The following is a 17,930-nucleotide window of genomic DNA, read 5'->3' as shown; positions in this document are numbered from 1 at the left end:
CACAATATTACTTAGTGAGGTAGAATGTGCCTTTTGTTACTGACACACTATGTGGTCTTGGCCAAGTCACTGACTGCCCTGGGCCTCAGTTTATTCACCTACAAAAAGTACGTAACAACAATGTCTACCTCCCAGAGACACTGTAAGAACTCTTTGATGAGATAAAACAGTGCTTGGTGTGCAGGAAGAATTCAATACCTATAAACTATTCTCCTCTTTGAAACTACTGATGATGTGGCTCTTGCTTCTAAGTACAAGTACAAAGTAGATCTTTGTGAGGGAGTGGAGCCTGCCAAGGTTATTCTGTAATAGATGCTTTGATACAGAGCAAATTTATTCATGAGGGCAAAGAGCCCAAAGATGGAAAAGGTGGTAACAAAAGGGAGTGCGGTCCTTAGAGGCCATAATTGGTCATAATCCCTTTCATGTTGTCTGGTACCCCTGGGGCCATCAGAAGGCAAAGCAACAATGCACAGTTGCCACTGGGCTTTTGCTTGGTTTCAGCTGTGGCAAAAAGTGGCTTCGCCAGCCCCGACCCACACCCCACCAGTGCCACCCTTTGGGTCTGGCATCTTCCCAGTGGGCCAACACATCCACTCTCCCTAAATATATATCCCAGTCAGAGACACTTGCCCCATTGCTCTATGGAGCAGAGGGGCAGAGAAAGAGGGAGCAACTGGAATGAAGAGCAATGAATGAAGAGCAGCTTGATCTTATGGTAGCAGAACATCATGAAGATACTAAATGTCACTGAGTTGTTCACTTCAAAATGGGTAAGTATATGTTATATGAATTATACCTCGTTATAAAAAAGAACTCAGGGGCACACAGCACCACAGTTACAGAATGTACTACAAACACTGGTCGTGGCCTGGGGTTCACAGAGCTTCTCATAAGCAATGAATGTTTATGTGTGTCTCCCTTATAACCTGTCTTCTCTCGGTGGTGGTCACAGTGTATATGTGTGACATATACACAGTGTATATGTATATATGTATATGTGTGTAATGAGTGGACGCGTGTGTGTGAGAGATTTCTTAGAATAATTCCTGTGATCCTTGGCCACAGGAAATTTCTCGGACAATAATGAGAGTAATAACCCCTAGTCCTTATTAGGTTCCTACTAGATGGGGGATTTAATCCCCACAGCGAACCCCAGAGGTAGGAATTACTATCCCACACATATTACAGATGAGAGAATGGAGGCTCAACACATTCCAGGAGTTGCTACGAAGTTACTCGGTGAGCAAGAAAAACGGATCTGCTGAAACTCAAACCCAGGCAGTAAAGCCAGCCGATGGCTGTGCTTGCTTGCAGAATGTGCTCTGTTTCATGCATGAAACACCTCCTCTCCACCAGGTGCCATGGAGACACCAGAACAGTAGAAAGGATATAGCCTCTGCCCTTGCGGCCATGATAATGCAGATTGGGGAAGGTCTGCAAAGGACCATGTTAAGAGTGGCTGGTAAGTGAAGTAACTCATAATAAGAAGGCGCTCCGAGGGGTGCCTGGGTGGCTCAGTTGGTTAAGCGGCTGCCTTGGGCTTGGTCATAATCTCAGAGTCCCGGGATTGAGTCCCACATTGGGCTCCCAGCTCCATGGGGAGTCTGCTTCTCCCTCTGAACTTCTCCCCGCTCGTGCTCTCTTTCACCCTCTCTCTCTCTCTCTCAAATAAATAAATAAAATCTTTAAAAAAAAAAAAAGGAAGGCATTCCAAGAAGAGCTGATAGTGATAGTAACCACAGCAATTACAATAATTCACTTTGGCCAAGCACTTTCTATGTGCTCAATGTGTGTTATGTCTTGTCCTTATTTCTTCCTTACAGCAATCCTTCAAGTAACTAATTTAAACCAGCTTCACTGAGGAACAAGGGAAGTCAAGAGACCCAGAGAGGTCAAACGAAGTTACTTGTCCAAGGTTTGGAACAAACAGCACGTAGGGCCAGACTGGATTTGAACTGCTCTTCGACTATACATAGAAGAAACTCAATATTCATTATATTCAATGAATGAATGGCTATCTTCTACCTATTGCACATCTGCGAAGCTCTCTGTCTCCTTTAATGCTCACACCCCTCCGAATTTCATACGAATATTGGCCCCATCTTACAGCTGAGGAACCTAAAACTCAGAGATGTTAAGTAGCTTGCCTATGCTCACACAGCCATTCAGAGGCACAACTATGATCCAGCCCAGGTCTGACCAATTTCAGTGCCTAGAATTCTCATTTGTCTTCCAGAGTTTCCTGTGGGGCTGGGTGCTTGGGAAAGCCCTATTCCCTCTTGCTGGGCATCTATGTCAGCTGGCCTTGATTTGGACACAAATAAGGGTTACAAACAACAAGCTAGCCTTTAATTCAACGTCTGGAAAAAACACTACCATAGCATGCAGGCAGAGGGGAAAGGAGCTAACACCGGGAAGGGAGGGAGGTAAGGTCTAGAAAATTCTGATGGAGGCAGGGGCTGTCCTCCATCTGCTCCCATCAGGGGAGAGACATTTGGGCTCCTCTCACAGCAGAAGCAACAAACTCAAAGCTTGTCACAACCAGCAGCCTGTACCTTGACACCACGTCAGAATTACATTGTCCTCTGTGAAAGCCTTAGCTCGGGAGCTAGATGCCACCAGCCGGGAGGGGCTGAACTTCTCCCCTGACCTGTATCAGGAGCTGGCTTTTGAAGAGACGGCCTCAAACTTCCCCATTCCCTTTGCCACAAGCCTTTGTTTTTGCTTCTTGTGTTCTACAGATCAGAGTGACTCTCACAAGGACCAGAACACGGGGCTGACAGGGAATTGCCATGATCAAGAGGTCCAGATGGATGATGGGTTGCCAATCCATGGTCCTTTGCATGCTCACCTGGAAAATTTCTCCACAGCATGGAGCTCCAGGTACGGGGTTCCAAAACAGTTGCCAATGGACTGACAGATTTATGCCTGGTTAATTCAGTCCTCAAGCTTTGTCACACCAACGGTGGCCAGTGAACCAGGGACAGTGGCTCAGAAAAGCCTTTATTGTCACCTGTCATAGGTCCCCGTTACCTCTGTTTTTCTGAATCCATGGGTTTCCAAATCTGGTTGTACATTATTTCATCTGGGGAGCTGGGCTTTTTGGGTTATGTTTTGTTGTTGTTGTTGTTTTACAATTTTTTATTCAGAAATACTCTGAAACTAACAGAAGAGTTCCAAGAATAGTACAAAGAACTCTTGTTAGCAGGGTGAGCCCTCACCCAGATTCACCAAATGTTAGCATTTGCCATATTTGTATTATGCCTCCCTCCTTACATTTCCTTGTGAGTTTTCTTTTTTTTATTCCTAATTCATTTGAGTAAGTTGCAGGCACCATGCCCTTCACCTCTAAAAACTTAGGTGTGCATTTCCTAAGAACAAGGACTGTCTCTTACCTAATCGTAGCACAGTTATCAAGTTGAGAAATTTTAACACTGATACAATACTATCCAATAAACAGCCCATATTCCAATGCGGCCGATTGGCTCAATGATGTCCTTTATGGCGATGTTGTTTCCCATCTGGAGAGCTTTTCAAAAGTACCAGTGCTGGGGTCCTAACACCAATTACGCCAGACCCTCTGAGGGTGAGGGCTGTGTATATACACTCTGAGGGCTGAGGACCCACATGCTCTAGGCTTTCTCTGTAAGCCTCGTGTGTCATAGGGGTAGGAACCCTTGCTGTGCAGTGAGCCCCGGCGTCTCCTTTAATCTGGTTCTGACATCACTAATCGCCCATACAGTTTGCCTGCGCCTTTCCCCACTGTTTTCCAACACCACCTCTTGAATGGAAACAAAACATTCCTTTTTCCATCCTCCTATGTCTCCTACAGCTGCTCAGCACAGCCCCTTTCTCTTTAGGAAAAAAACTAAACCTTGAATGGTATACACACTGTGCCGTGTTCTCCACACAGCTTCATCTGACAAGTGGGCTACAGCCCCTGAGACTGCAGAGGAGAGGAGCCTGGGCGGATGGTGAAGAAAGGACACCAGGATTACAGCAGATCAATGAAGGTGAAGGCCGCATCTCTCCGTTGGTCTGGCCACTAAGTTTCTCTTGGGCAGGCTGACTGCTTTCTCCTAACCAGACTGTTCTCAAATTCTCTTGGCTCAGAAAGCCAGCTGCCAAGGTGAGCAGCTGTAGCAAGCTGGGGCTGCCATGGACAAGAAGGTAATGTGCAGATGTGGAGCAAAAGCGAAGCTAATCCCACGAGCCTGCAGGCTTTTGCATTTCCTCAAAGAATCTGGGTCAGTCCAACTGGTCAGTTTAACTGCTTCCGTGGATCTGTTTCTGTTAGCATCGGGTAGCAGACCAAGGGGAAAGCCCGGCAGGTCTGCTAGGCAACTGAGCAACAGTTCATGATATCTTGCCGGGCTTAGTGCAAAACTGTTTCCCCAGCACAGAACAGGCGTGGCACCTGGCGCTCCTGCACCAGCTCCCGCCCAAACATCTGTTCCCCGCAGCCCAAGAAAGCTTTATCTGAGAAGGCTCCAACAGAGGAGGCTGATTCCACACTTGGATGTGTTGGTGCATCTATTCTGGAAGAAAGGTGAAGCCAGGAAGGGGATCATTTGGCTTCAAAGCTGCTTTGTAAATGCCTGACAAATTGACTCCTTTTAGCTGGTATCGATATTCTTTAATATTTGAGGGAACGAGCCTGCTCCAATGGATTGCTTTAACAGATGCATCTTTGCAGTTAGTCAATGGCAAAATATTTGTGAGCGGTTAGTGACTTTCCTCTTTGCAGGCACTCAGTAATGTGCCAAATGAGATCATTCCCTCTGGCCTGGGACTCAACAACGTTCTGAAGTGTGTTCATCTTGATTGGGAGCTAAAGAAGACTCCTGTTATCACCAAGGCCCAAGTGGAAGGTACTTGTATCCCTGGACAGCTGTTAGAAAAGTCCTTAAATTTGGACACTGTGGGAACTGCCATTGAGGCTTCTAATCATCTGTCATCAGAGGACTCTGTGTCTTATTGCAGATTTCTGTCCCTGCCAGTAAGACAGAATGTGCTTAAATTTATCAAGTATGTGTGAATTGCACAGATCTCAAGTTTTCTCATGAAAAGGCCAGCTTTGGGAAATGTTTTCATCGAATATGATGTTTCACATAGCTTAACTCAAGCTAACAAAGAGATTGTCTTTCACATTAAAATTATTTTTTAAATTGGCTAATATTCTCTCCAGCCATCACTTTTCACTTTCTAGTTACTTTATACATATATTCAATATATGTACAGATACACATTTTGCACATTTTTTGAAAGAGTTATTTATTTTTCTGAGAGAGAGAAAGCGCACAAGAACATGCACAAGCAGAAGGGGTAGAGGGTAAGGGAGAGAGCTGAGCTTAGAGCCTGACTCAGGGCTCAATCCCACAACCCTGAGATCACAACCCAAGCCAAAACCAAGAGTGGGATGCTTAACTGACCACACCACCCAGCTCCCCATACACTGGTGCAGTTTAAAACAAATACATATATACTCACACACACATTTGCACATTTCAGGCTCCATCAACCCTAACTCAGGTTTATATGTAGTAGAGGAATTCAGACATTTACTAATTCAAATATCTCCGCTCTGAACCTGGTTCTTCCAGCATCGACAGCCCTCTGACTCCCCTCTCCCCATCACCCTGCTCTAATTTAATCCTCCAAACACACAGATCCCCTGCCTTCAGAATAAAAGCCCCAAATCCTTCACTTGGCATTCAAAGCCCTTGCCACAACCTGATCCCGAAGATTAGCTCCACCAATCCCAGGCTTACACCCAGTTCTCCAGGCAAACCATCTCATTTGCTATTCTGTATATATTCTGTATATTCAGCAAGGTAGTCCCTGATGCTTTGGAGTTCTTGCTACGAACCAGCCATTGTGCTAGCTACTTCATATCATCATCTTATTTATTCCTTCCCATAACTCGACAACACAGATTACTTTTATTTTCCAAGTAGGGAGAAGAAATAGAGGCGGAGAGATGTAACTTGCCCAAGGTCAGGGTCAAGCAGTTGGCAAGAAGTATGTCCCCTTCACTAGGCCTGTCTAAATATATTTCGTAGAACGTGTCTGGCATTTTTGTGCCTCTGTTCATGGCATTGTGGCCACAGGCCTCTTTCCTCTCCGCTGACACTGCTTGCTGGGATCTTGTCCAGCTCAAATAGCACCTCCTCCATAAAGCCTTCCCTGACTTCCCAGTGCTGAAATTCATTCCTTCCAGCTCAGGGTTCTCATGGCATGGGCTCTAGTGCTTATATTCCATTTTATTATTGTAGTTACTTGTATGCGTGTCCTCCTCCTACTCACCTCTGCCCTCTCTTCCAGGAAACAGAACTCACTATTATTGTGGCCCTGTAATGCAGAAGCCAAAAGAGTGCCAGTCAGGTGTATCGCCAGGGAGGTGGCAGAGGTGGGGGAAACGGTTGGTCATCTCTGAGCTTCCTCCGAGCTCAGAGGTTCTATGAACCTGTATGGTGGGTCCCCAAAGGGCAGGGACACACCCTCCATAGCAGCGAGCGGAGAAGCTAGCAGGACTCCAGAACTGCTGAGTTGGCAAAACTCGGAAGCACGTGCAGATGAACTAGAGCTGGTTACACTCACCCTCCTGGTCTGTGTCTATCTGACACTGTCATATGTGTTGCAAGGCGACACTGCTTTGCAGGTGTGGCTTGGGAGCTGTGGGCCTTATCTTATTCGCTTTCTATGAAGACGACCCTCAGTGATTTACCAGCTGATGCTCTGAATGCATATCGATGTCTGTAGCACTTGGTTTGCCTTTCTGTCTAGACCAGTGGTTTTCAAACTTGCAAGTGCACTGGGATCACCAAGAGGGCATGATAAGGTGCACCTTACTGGGCCCTGGCCCCAGGACATCCAGGGTAAGACCTGAGAATTGGCGCTTCTAACAGGTGCACAGTGAGGCTGGAGCTGCAGGTTCCAGGGCCACATAAAGAGCCACTATCCAGACAGCAGCTCCATTCTTTGAGAGCTGCCCAAGGAATCTGGGGGGCCAGTGGGGGTGGGCTAGAGGGTGGGGGAAGCTCTGAACTGGGAGCCTAAAGGTCAGGGTTCCGCAGCAGCTGCCAGGCTCTAATGAGCTGTGTGACCTTTGGCGAGTCTCAGCATAGCTCTGGATCTCTAGTTTCCTTGTCCTGGCACAAGGACAAGGTGAAGCTGGTGACAGCTACCCTGGGTATTTTTAGAATTCAGTGTTGGTCTGTCACTCTTGTCCCTGGCCCAGTCTTTCAAGCTGGGAAGGTAGATACTGCCACAGGGCCTCTTCAAACAACCAAGGCCCACTCCTGCCCAGCACCACTGCAAGCTGGAGTGATCCACTTGTGTGAGGTTCTCCTTCTACAGCCACCCTTGTGTGTAGAACCTAAAGAATGAAGTTGATGCTCTCCCTCTTGGAAACCCAAACCTGCCACATTGGAGCATGTGTACCTTGAATTTAAAAGGCACTTGAAGGCAGAGAGAAGGATCCAGAATCCCAGTGTGGGTCTCCTGCACAGAAGTGGCTCTCCCCACTTACTGTGCAGCCTTGCGTAAGTTGTGTAAGTTAACATCTCTGAGCCTCCTTTAGCCAACTTTTAAATGAAACAGCAGTACTTACTTCATGGGCTTGTGGTGAGGACTGAAAGAAAGAATATGCCCAAGGAACATATCAGAGTGCCTGGCATGTCCTAAGTGCTCCAAATGGTAAGTATTGATTCTAAAAGGAAGGTGACTGTCCTTCTAACACTAGACTAGAAGGGAACCAGTGAACAAACACTATCGCCATAGGTCTCATTTCTTTATACCCAGCACCCCCCCTCTGTGGTACACAACAATACTAGTAACACCTTACATGTATGCAATGTCTTGCACTTTGTAGGATCCTATCCGCTACGTCTTCTCTTCCAGTTTTTGTAACACTGAAAGGTGCTCGCTTAGGCAGCACATATACTAAAATTGTAACACTGAAAGGACAGGCCAACACACATGTGCAGACCTCCTGCTGGCTTGAAATGTTGCCCAAACATGAGTACTATCTACCAGCCTCCCCTGTCATTCAGGCTGGCCTTCCCTGTGTGCATTTCTGCTTCTGCACAGTTGGAAGCAGCCTGGCCAGGGCTACAAGCTGAGGAGTTTCCAGGAAACCCCTCTGGTATTGGCCTGTCTTCTGCAGGCACACATCAGACCAGGGGCCTGTTTCCCACGCACCATCCCTGCCTGTGTTCTGCTCAGTGCATATCCAAACATCCAAATGACGTGAACGGAATGACTCGGGGACATTCAATAATAAACATACACCAAACCAGAACGAGGTTCTGGATTTTTCCTCAGTCCCACTTGTTACTCCAAGAAAAATCAGCCCACCCCTCTCCGCTACCAATTATCCCTCTCATTAAGATGACATCGTAAAGATGTCTCAGGCTGTGGTATGACTGCCACACTCAGCATTAATTAGAGTTCCGTGATTGGAGAGGAGTGAAGCACGGGAGACTCAGAGCCTTATTATGGAGATTACTAATAATTTGGTTCCTCACCAGAAATTGGACAGGCAATTGCTCTTCCCTTCCCTTCAGGTTTCTATCCTCTGTGACTCTGCTGGAAACCTCTATTTGATGTCTATTTTTTTAACTCCCCTGACTTTTGCCCTGTGGCCACTTTCTTTCTGTTATCTTTACAGACCCCAGAAGGAAGCACACTGACCTTGCGCACTCTGCTCTAGCTCCACGGGGTTTCCTACTGTTCCTTAAAACCGGTCAGGCCTTAGGGCCTTTGCACTGGCCACTCCCTCTGACTGATGCACTCCTTGGAGCTCTTGCTTCTTTAAAGTCTTTTCTTCAAATGACCCTTTTAAAGCTGCCCCTCTCCTCCTCCCTGCCTTTTCCTGTTTCTTTCTCTTCATAGAACTCCCTGCCTTCTAATACATGATAAAATTAACTGATTGCCTTATTTATTATCTCCCGTCCCTCTTTCTCACTCTCTCTCCCTCTCTCCCCCTCTCCTTCCCTAAAGGTAAACCCAAGGAAGGGAGGGATATTTTTAACTTTTCATTTTTAAATAATTTTGTTAAATAATTTTTCTTTCTGGAGGATGAAGTGATGATCTTTTCATTTCTTTGTAGCTTCTATCACAAAACGGAATGTTTAGGGCTTACATTTCTCTAATACTTCAAAAGCAGGCTCCCCTGAGAATTCTTTAATAAGGAGAATCAGGAGTAATACATAACTATTAGGCCTAAATGACAGAGGAGGACCCTGAGATGCAGGAAGTGTAGCACAGACTGTCAATGTCCTACATCTATCCTTCTGGCATTTATCATTTCTGTGCCTGCCAACTTGCTTTCAAATGGCCTGAAACACTTTTAGACCTTAAAGGAAAATTGTAAACCCAACCCAGAGTCTCTCTATCCCCTTTACCCGACTTCCCCTCATATTAACAGCTTACATAATAGTGAGAAAACTTTTAGGGTGTCTGGCTGGCTCAGTCGGTGGAGTGTCTGATTCTTGCTTTCAGCCCAGACCATGATCTGAGGGTTGTGAGATCAAGCTCCATGTTGGGCTCCATGCTCAGCACAGAGTTTGCTTGGGGATTCTCTCCCTCTGCCCCTCCTGTGCGCGCTCTCTCTCTCTCTCTCTCAAAGTAAATAAATAAAATCTTTCAAAAAAAATAATGGTAAAAGTATCAAAGCCAGGAAATTAATAGTGATATAACATTATTAAAGAATGCACGAAACTTTTTCAAATGTCCCCCATTTCCTCACTAGTGTCCTTCTGCTATGCCACGATCCAATTCAGGAGCGCAGACTATATTTGTTTCCACGTCTCCTTAGCTTCCTCTAATCTACAACAGCTCCTCGGGCTTTGTCTTCCATAACCTTGACAATTTGACAACTCCAGGCCAATTAAGTGATCGTTTCCTTTAACCGAAGTTTGTCTGCTATTATCGCATGGTGAGATTAAAACTGTGTGGTAGGGCAAAAATACAACAGAAGCAATGTTGTGGAGGCTGGGGTGTGTGTGTGTGTGTGTGTGTGTGTGTAGGCATGCGCGCGCGCACGTGCACTGTGGGATCACCAGTTGACTAGAACAGGGCCGAACACATTGGAGGTGTTCAATATTTGTGAAGACACAAAGGGACCAGACCACCAGGCATTCACACTCTTTTCTGGACATGGGAAGATTACGTTTTGTGGACTATTATCTATGTGGGAAACTCTGGTGGCTTCAAGGAGGAGGAAGGTATCACAATTGAGGTAGGTGAGAGTCTGCTACCCCAAAACTAAACAGTAACATGCAAAGGAACCCAAGTAGCTTATAGCCCAGTGGAGGCAAAATGGTATAAGACTTGCACAAAATAGTAGCAATACTTTTTTACTTGAAAAAAATACTACCCTCCCTTCCTGCTAGAGACGGAACATCTGTATCCACACCAAATTCCTATTTTGAAAACTATTCTCCAGCGTGATGGCATTTAGATGTGACACCTTTGGGAGGTGATCAGTTCATGAGACTGGGGTCATCCGCTTAGAGGAGAGACTCCACAGAATTTCTTTGCCCCCTCTTGCCATGTGATGCTCTAGTAATAAGATGACCATCTACAAACCAGGGAGAAGTTCTAATCCGACACTGAGTCTATCAGCACCTTGGTCTTGGACCTTCCCAACCTCCACAGTGGCAAAACATACATTTCTGTTGTTTCTAAGCACTCCCAGTCTCTGGTGTTCTGTTATAGGAGCGGGAACAGACTAGGACACAGCCCCATTAAAACCCATTACCTTACATACGTAAGTCAGGGGCTCAGGCCACGGGCTCTGGAGCCAGACTGCTCGCATTCACAATCTGGCTCTGCCATTTTGCCACCGGGCAACAATGAACAAATCCCTTAACCTCTCTGGGCCTCAATTTTCTCATCTGTAAAGTGGAGATACTATTAACAATAACATGCTTGGGTCTTGTCTGAGGATTGATGCAGAGAGAATACACGTGAGGAGCTTGGAGCAGTATCCGGAATATATTAAGCACTTACTAGGCATTATGCAAATTTCTGTACCTTCCAGAACACTATCCAATAAATCATCTCAAGATACTCAAAGCAATCCCTTAGGGGCAGAGACTATTACTTTCATTGACTGATAAGGAAATCAAGGCGTAGAGAATTAGAAAGATTTATCTAAGGTCTCCCAGCTAGCGAGTGAGAGAGCTCCACAGAGCAGTGATTCATATGTGTCCTGGTCTATTGCAGTTCCCGTCCTCCCCTAGCCATACGGCACTGTCTCCTCAAATACCAGCAGTCACAGAATGAGAATTTGGGCTTTAGTTCACCTCTGAGCATCACATGCTTCTTGATACCAGACAAGGTCTGGGGCGCAGTCAAGCTTCTACGATCTTACAGTACAAATGACACAGGCATCCCTAAGCTAACCCAACCCCTCGAACAACGGGTGTGCTGACAATCATGAGGCAGCTCCCACCTTTTGATACAGGGCTTCTGGGATGGTTGTTTGGACAGTGGGTGGTGTTTTCCAAGGGAAATACCCCTGGAAGCAAGAGTAAACACCCAAGCCAGCCTACCAGATGTACTGAGAACAGAACACTGCTACAGATCAAGAGGCTTCTCCATAGGTCTCACAGGGGCAAGGGGAGAAGAGAATGAAACACGACCAAAGAGGCAGGCAAAGGCTGGATACTGCCAGGCCCTGGTGGCCTAGGAAAAAAGCTGGATTAAATTCTCCACGTGATGGGAAGACTCTGGAGGCTTTGAAGCCACAGCATGAGATTATCTATGTTTCTCAGAGAGGTGCTGTCATAGAGACCCATGAAGAATGTGATTCTGCAGTCACACAGAATCAGACTTGAGTCTCAACTCTTCCCCTGCGTGGCTTGAATCTCTCCTATTCACTAGCAACGGGAGTAGTATTCACCTCACCCGGCTGCGGTGAGAACTATGACTGACATCGTATACAAAGTGCTTAGCTCAGTACCTGGCCCAGAGTTGGCGCTCGGTCTGTGTTAGCTGCAATCAGGAGGAGGATGAGGAAGAGGAGGAGGAATTGTAATATTTAGTATAGTTGCAACTTTGAGAAAACACACAGGATGTGGCCCGGATCAGGTATGAGGTCAATGCTGTTTGAAGTCAACTTTTTGGACTTGTAAGACTGTACTCAGTGGTGTCATCTCTGAGCGCCAGGTGAGGAGATGGAAAAGGTCTGCTTGGGGTTGCTGCCAATTCACTACAGGGGTTTCTCTGTGTCTTCCTTCAAGTCCAGGACATGCACCTGCCACCGGCCACCCTCACCGAGCTGAGCTTAAAGCATGGTGGCAAGGGAGGTATGGAAAGGAAGCATTCTCTCTTCACCCTTTGTGTCAATTCCCAGAGTCCCCAGGGCTTCCTTCATCCAAAAGCTGCCAAGTGCCTCCTGTGTGTTCATGCAGGACTGGGCCATGCCGTCTCTTCCTGACAACAGCAGAGTCACTGGCCCCAGGGGGAAGCCGCACTGGGCTGAAATGTCACCTGACACTATGTGGGTTACGCCACACAGAGACTGAGATGAGCAAGGTGCCAAGGCCACTGAGCACTGCACAGGCAGGGGCTTCTCCTGCCCAGACTCTGGTTTTGCTGCTCCTTGGGCTGAGCTTCAAGAGACTATAAATGCTCCTGACAGACCACGCCTGGGGAACAGCCATGACACAATGTGCCCTAACCCTCCTGAGCTCTGTGGTCTTGTCCGGCCACACATTGTTCTCACAGCTCCAAAGCCTGTCCTCTCCCTAGAACACATGACTATAGGGACATTGCATGCCCTCTTGGCAGAGGGAGTCTGGCCCTGTGGTGAGCTTGGTGCACCAGGAGTGGGGCGGGAATGAGGGGAGCTGAAGGCAGGGTGCTCCTCCATTCACCTGCCACTCAACTCTGATATTTATTTACTCCCACAGCCGTCTGCAATCATTTGATCAGGCACTGACTCAACAATACTTGGCAAATGCCTACTCTGTGCTGGGCACTGTGGGAGGTGAGGGGAATGCCCCACACCAAGTCCCTGCCCTCAACCGCTCACCTCCTAAATCAAGAACATGGGTCATTCTCATTAGAATATGATTTCTCCCATCCCCCAAATTAATAAAACCTTCTCTCAAGGCGAATCTCCCCTCAGATACTGCTTCTGCCTCATCTGTCCTCCTTTTAGTACTAAAATGTCGGGGCAATTGTTTATACCCATTGTCTCCCAATTCTCTCCTTTTCCCTCTTGAACTCACTTTCATCACTATTCTGACCAAGATCACCCAGTGACATACATGTTCCAAAATCCAGTGGTTAGCTCTCCATCCTCACCTTACTCGAGCTTCTTGGCTATGCCTGACATGAAGTGACCACTCACTCTTCCTTAAATCAGTTTCTTCTCTTGGCTCCAAGGAAACCACTTTCTATTGGTTTTCTTCCATCTGCTCTGGCTATTTCTGCTCAGTCCCCTTTGCTATTGCTCTGTAACTCAACCTCTAATCTCTGGAGTGTTTTAGGTCTCAGTCCCTGGGCTTCTGCTCTTTTCTACCTGAGCTTACCATCTAGGAGATTTCATCTAATTTTATGGCTTCCAAAGTTCTATCTCCAGGCCAGACCTCTCCTATATACTCCAGGATTGTATATCTACCTCTCTACTTGACATCCCCAGCTGAAGAAGGGCTAATGGGCATTTCATACTTACCAAGTTCAAAACTAAGCCCTTGACATCTCCTCCTGAAACCGATTCTTCCCACTGTCCTGCCCATCTCAGTGTAATGGCACTCCATTCTTCTGGATACTCAGTCCTCCTTGACTGTGTGCTGTGTCTTCCGCCCAAAACACACTCTGTCAGCAAATTCTGTATATCCTAACCCACAAAGTACATCCAGATTTGGACCATTTCTCTTGTGTTCTGCTGTTTCTACTATCCTTCTCCAAGCCACCATCGCCTCTCACTTAGATCACTGCGGTGACGTCCTAGCTGGTTTTGTTCCTGCCACCATTTCCCCCTTTGAGTTCTCTATGGCAGGTAGAGTGAACCTCTTAAAATCTCAGTCAGATTATTCTACCCTCTGCTAGAAAATCCTCAGTGATAACCCTTCTCACTCAGAGTAAAAGCCAAAGCGCTTACAATAACCTTTAAGGCTCCACATTATCTGCTCCCTAGAGGGAGTAGTAATAGAGTAATAGAGTTACTTCTCTGAATGTATCTCCTACCATTCTATGCCCCTTGTTCACAACTCTCCAGCCAAGCTGCCCCCCTCACTGTTCCTCAAAGACACCAGGTATAATCCAGCCCCAGGGCCTTCGCACTTCCTCTTCTTCTTCTTCTTCTTCTTTTTTAAGATTTTATTTATGTATTTGACAGAGAGAGATCAAAAGTAGACAGAGAGGCAGGCAGAGGGAGAGGGGGAAGCAGGCTCCCTGCTGAGCAGAGAGCCCTATGCGGGGCTCAATCCCAGGGCCCTGAGACTATAACCTGAGCCAAAGGCAGAGGCTTAACCCACTGAGCCACCCAGGCACCCCTGTACTCCCTCTTCTGTGCCTTAAATGCTCTATATTCAGATACCTGCAGATCTGGATCTCTCATTTCTTTCAAATCTTTACTCCAGATTCACCATTCCAGTCCACTCTATCACAACCTTTTCTCCCTCTCCTGCCCCCCCCCAAATTGTATCTCCATTTTATGTTTTTTTTTTTTTTAATCCTTAGCATTTATCATAGTCTAACATAACATACATCTTAATCTGCTCAGGCTGCCATAACACAATACCATAGACTGGGAGGCAGAAATTTATTTCTCATAGTTCTAGAGGTCAGAAAGTCCAAGTTCAAAGTTCTGGCAAGGTAGATTTCATTCTAAGGTCTCCTGTCTTGTCTTGTAGGTAGTTGTCATCTTGCTGTGTGCTCACAGGAACTGTAAGTTTGTGTGTGTGTGTGTATGTGTGTGTGTGTGTGTGTGTGTGTGTGTGGCAGGGAGGTGGAATGGCAAGAGAGTAAGCTCTGTGGTCTCTCTTCCTATAAGGGCACTAATCTCATCAGACCAGGGTCCTATCCTCATGAGCTCATCGAACCCTAGCCACCTCTCAAAGGCCCATCTTCAAATATCATCACATTGGAGGGTAGGGTTGAAAAATATGAATTTGGTATGGGGGGAGACACAATCAATCCATAATACTATGCACACACATACACACACACACACAGAATTTCCTACATATATATATCAAGCTGTATAAATATGTATAGTTGCTGATCTTATTTATTGTTTGCCATTTCCACCAGAATGGAAGTTTCATAAAAGGTTAGAATTTGTGGTTTTTTGTGTTCACAATTTTAATCCCTGTGTTTCAAGTAGAGCCAGGCACATGGTAGGAGCTCAATAAATACTTATTAAATGAATGAGTGAAAAGAATTACATCTGGTGATAAGTACCAGGAAGAGAATCAACAAGCCCATATATTAGAACAGAGCCTGCCAACCTTGCCCACACATTACAATTACTAGGGGAACATTTAAAAATACAGCTGACCTAAGCCTTGTCCCCAGAGATTCTGATTTCCTTGGTCTAGAAGGAGCCTGGTCATTTTTTTTTAACATTCTCTGGGTAATTCTTAAGGTGAAGTGAGGGCTGAGAACCAAAGAGTTTGAGATTAACAAGGGAGCATGGCACATGAACCAATGGGAAGCTACTTGAGATAGGGTGTGCGGGGAAGGCCTAGGGGAATGATCCCATTCTGAGATGGTATCATCAGGTGGAAACCTGAAAGGCAAGAGGAAGCCTGGAGAAGCTGGGGCATGGATGGGATCCAATTCCTGGGGGCAGACAGAATGAGAACAAAGGCACCATAGCAGGAATGAGCTTGGCATGTTCTCACACCAGAAGACCAATGTGGGTGGTGCAGAGTGGGCAAGGGGAAGAGTGCAACAAGATAAGTTTGGAGATATGCAGGGGGCCAGATTACACAGGGCCTTGCGGACCACAGGAAGATGGCTGGACCTGATGCTACATGAAACGGGAGCCACTGAAGGGTCTTGAGGAGGGGAATGATGTAATCTCACTTCATTACTTTCTAGAGACCTCTCTTGCTGCTACATGGACAGCATGGGTGAAAGTAAGAAAACGACTAGAAGACTACATTGTGGTAGTCTAAGGGGGACTTGGTGGCGTCCTGAACTAAGCTCATGTCCAATATCCTTTTCTGTGCAGACAGCAGAAGCCTGGGAGTGGTACACAAGCCCAGTTTGCTCAAATGAATGTACACACCAGGCCACTGTTTTCTGGAAAACTTTCCAAAGCTAAGATACTGTGATCAGTGGCTCAGTGGTTGGAACATGTATGCTGTGGCATGCCCTAGGGAAAAGGTCCCATTGATCAGTTAATGGGGGAAATCTTTTCAAACTAGAAAACAATACTATGATCAAGGGGCTTAGAAAAAGTGAGGGCAACATTGACTCCTCTAAATGTTCAAGAGCCCCCCTAGTCCCCAGCACTGGGTCTTTTCTGCTTCCTAGGCAGAGAGGAAGAGAGACAGGAAGACAGAGAAAGAGAGAGAGAAAGAACTCTCCTCTTGAGGGAACTTAGAAATTAGAGGAAGGGATCAAGACATGAACACAAATAGAAATAACATAAGGCATAATGAGCTAAGTATCCAAGAGGTACTTGATATAAATATATTTGATAAGTGCCCTCAGTTATTTAGTCCTCAACTAATGCTGAGCATCGCTTTGGATGGTTTATGTACATTCTCAGTTCATCTCCACGACCCTGCAGAGTCAGCCATATGGTCATCTATAATGGTGATGATGATGATGACAAATGACAGCAGCTAACAGGAAGTGTTTCCTATTGGCCAGGCACTGGGTTTGGTGCTCCGAAATCTCTTCCACAGGAATATCTTCATTCTCTAGGTGAGGAGAACTAGGCCCAACAAGGGTCAGTGACATATCCATGATCACAGAGCTGGGCAGGTACAGCTTTGATATTGAAACGCATCTTTGCTGTCTAGACCAAGTTCAGAAAGTGTTCTAGTAGTTCAGAAGAGGCTGGTCCTATCTTGTTCTAAGAGGTGCACATGTGCAGGGAAGGAGACACCCCCCCCCCCATGGAGGAGGACAGGTGTGAAGGTGAGAAAGGAGGGGCCTACTGAGGCTCAGTAAATGGCCCTACTGGCCAGAGCTTGTGTGTGATGGGGAATAATGGCTCAATGACAAGGCAGTTCTTCCCTTTTAGGCTCTTAGCAACCTCACCTGTGCCAGTCAGGGGAGGAGCCTCCTATCAAGCCTGTCACTCAGGGTTTGATCTTGAGGTGTCTCAGTCCTCTCGAGGCCCCCGGGAGCTCCAACAGGTTTAACTCCACTCCAAGGGAGGACAAGGTATAGATTTTCAAACACAAACCAGGATGAGTACGGAGTTGGAAACCCACTCTCTAGTTCTTCTCTCTTTGGTAGAAAGTATCCCATGGAATTTACAACATTCACAAGATCCGAAAAGGATGGGGAATCGTGAGGACCCAGAAAACAGCACCCAATACAACATCTCAAGCCAGCAAAGAAAGCTGATCTTGGGGTGCCTCGGTCCTTTTAACAAGCTTATAGCAGGCAACATGGCAAAAATCTGCCAACAATGTAAATGTCCATCAATATGGGATTGATGAGGTAAATTAGGAAACATCTCCAGAAAAGAACACTAGGTTGTCATTAAAAAGGATGAAGTCAAACTATATGTTCTGACAGGGAAAGATGTTTCCAAAAGATTGTAAGTGAAAAAAGCAGGTCATGCAACATTCTCTATAGTATGATCTCATTTAAATCACAGATCTCTGTTTCTGTCTGCACAAAATCGTTAACCACAGTTATCTGGTAGGGTGTTGGCACAAAGAATTACAGAGGGACTCACACTGTCTAATTCGTACACCTTGGTGTGCCGTTGGACTGTA

At 46.3% G+C, this 17,930-nt stretch overlaps 1 protein-coding gene across 1 annotated transcript in view; it reads right to left on the bottom strand.

Annotated features, from left to right (window-relative positions):
• Positions 1-17,930, bottom strand: part of PAK3 (p21 (RAC1) activated kinase 3) — a 256,608-nt gene that overhangs the window by 194,318 nt on the left and 44,360 nt on the right. The window lies entirely within an intron of this gene.

This window comes from Mustela lutreola, chromosome X (assembly GCF_030435805.1).
Source record: "Mustela lutreola isolate mMusLut2 chromosome X, mMusLut2.pri, whole genome shotgun sequence".
In the NCBI taxonomy this organism is placed as follows: Eukaryota; Metazoa; Chordata; class Mammalia; order Carnivora; family Mustelidae; genus Mustela; species Mustela lutreola.
The sequence above is the reverse complement of the archived record's forward strand: the minus strand, read 5'-3'. Positions and strand labels throughout refer to the sequence as shown.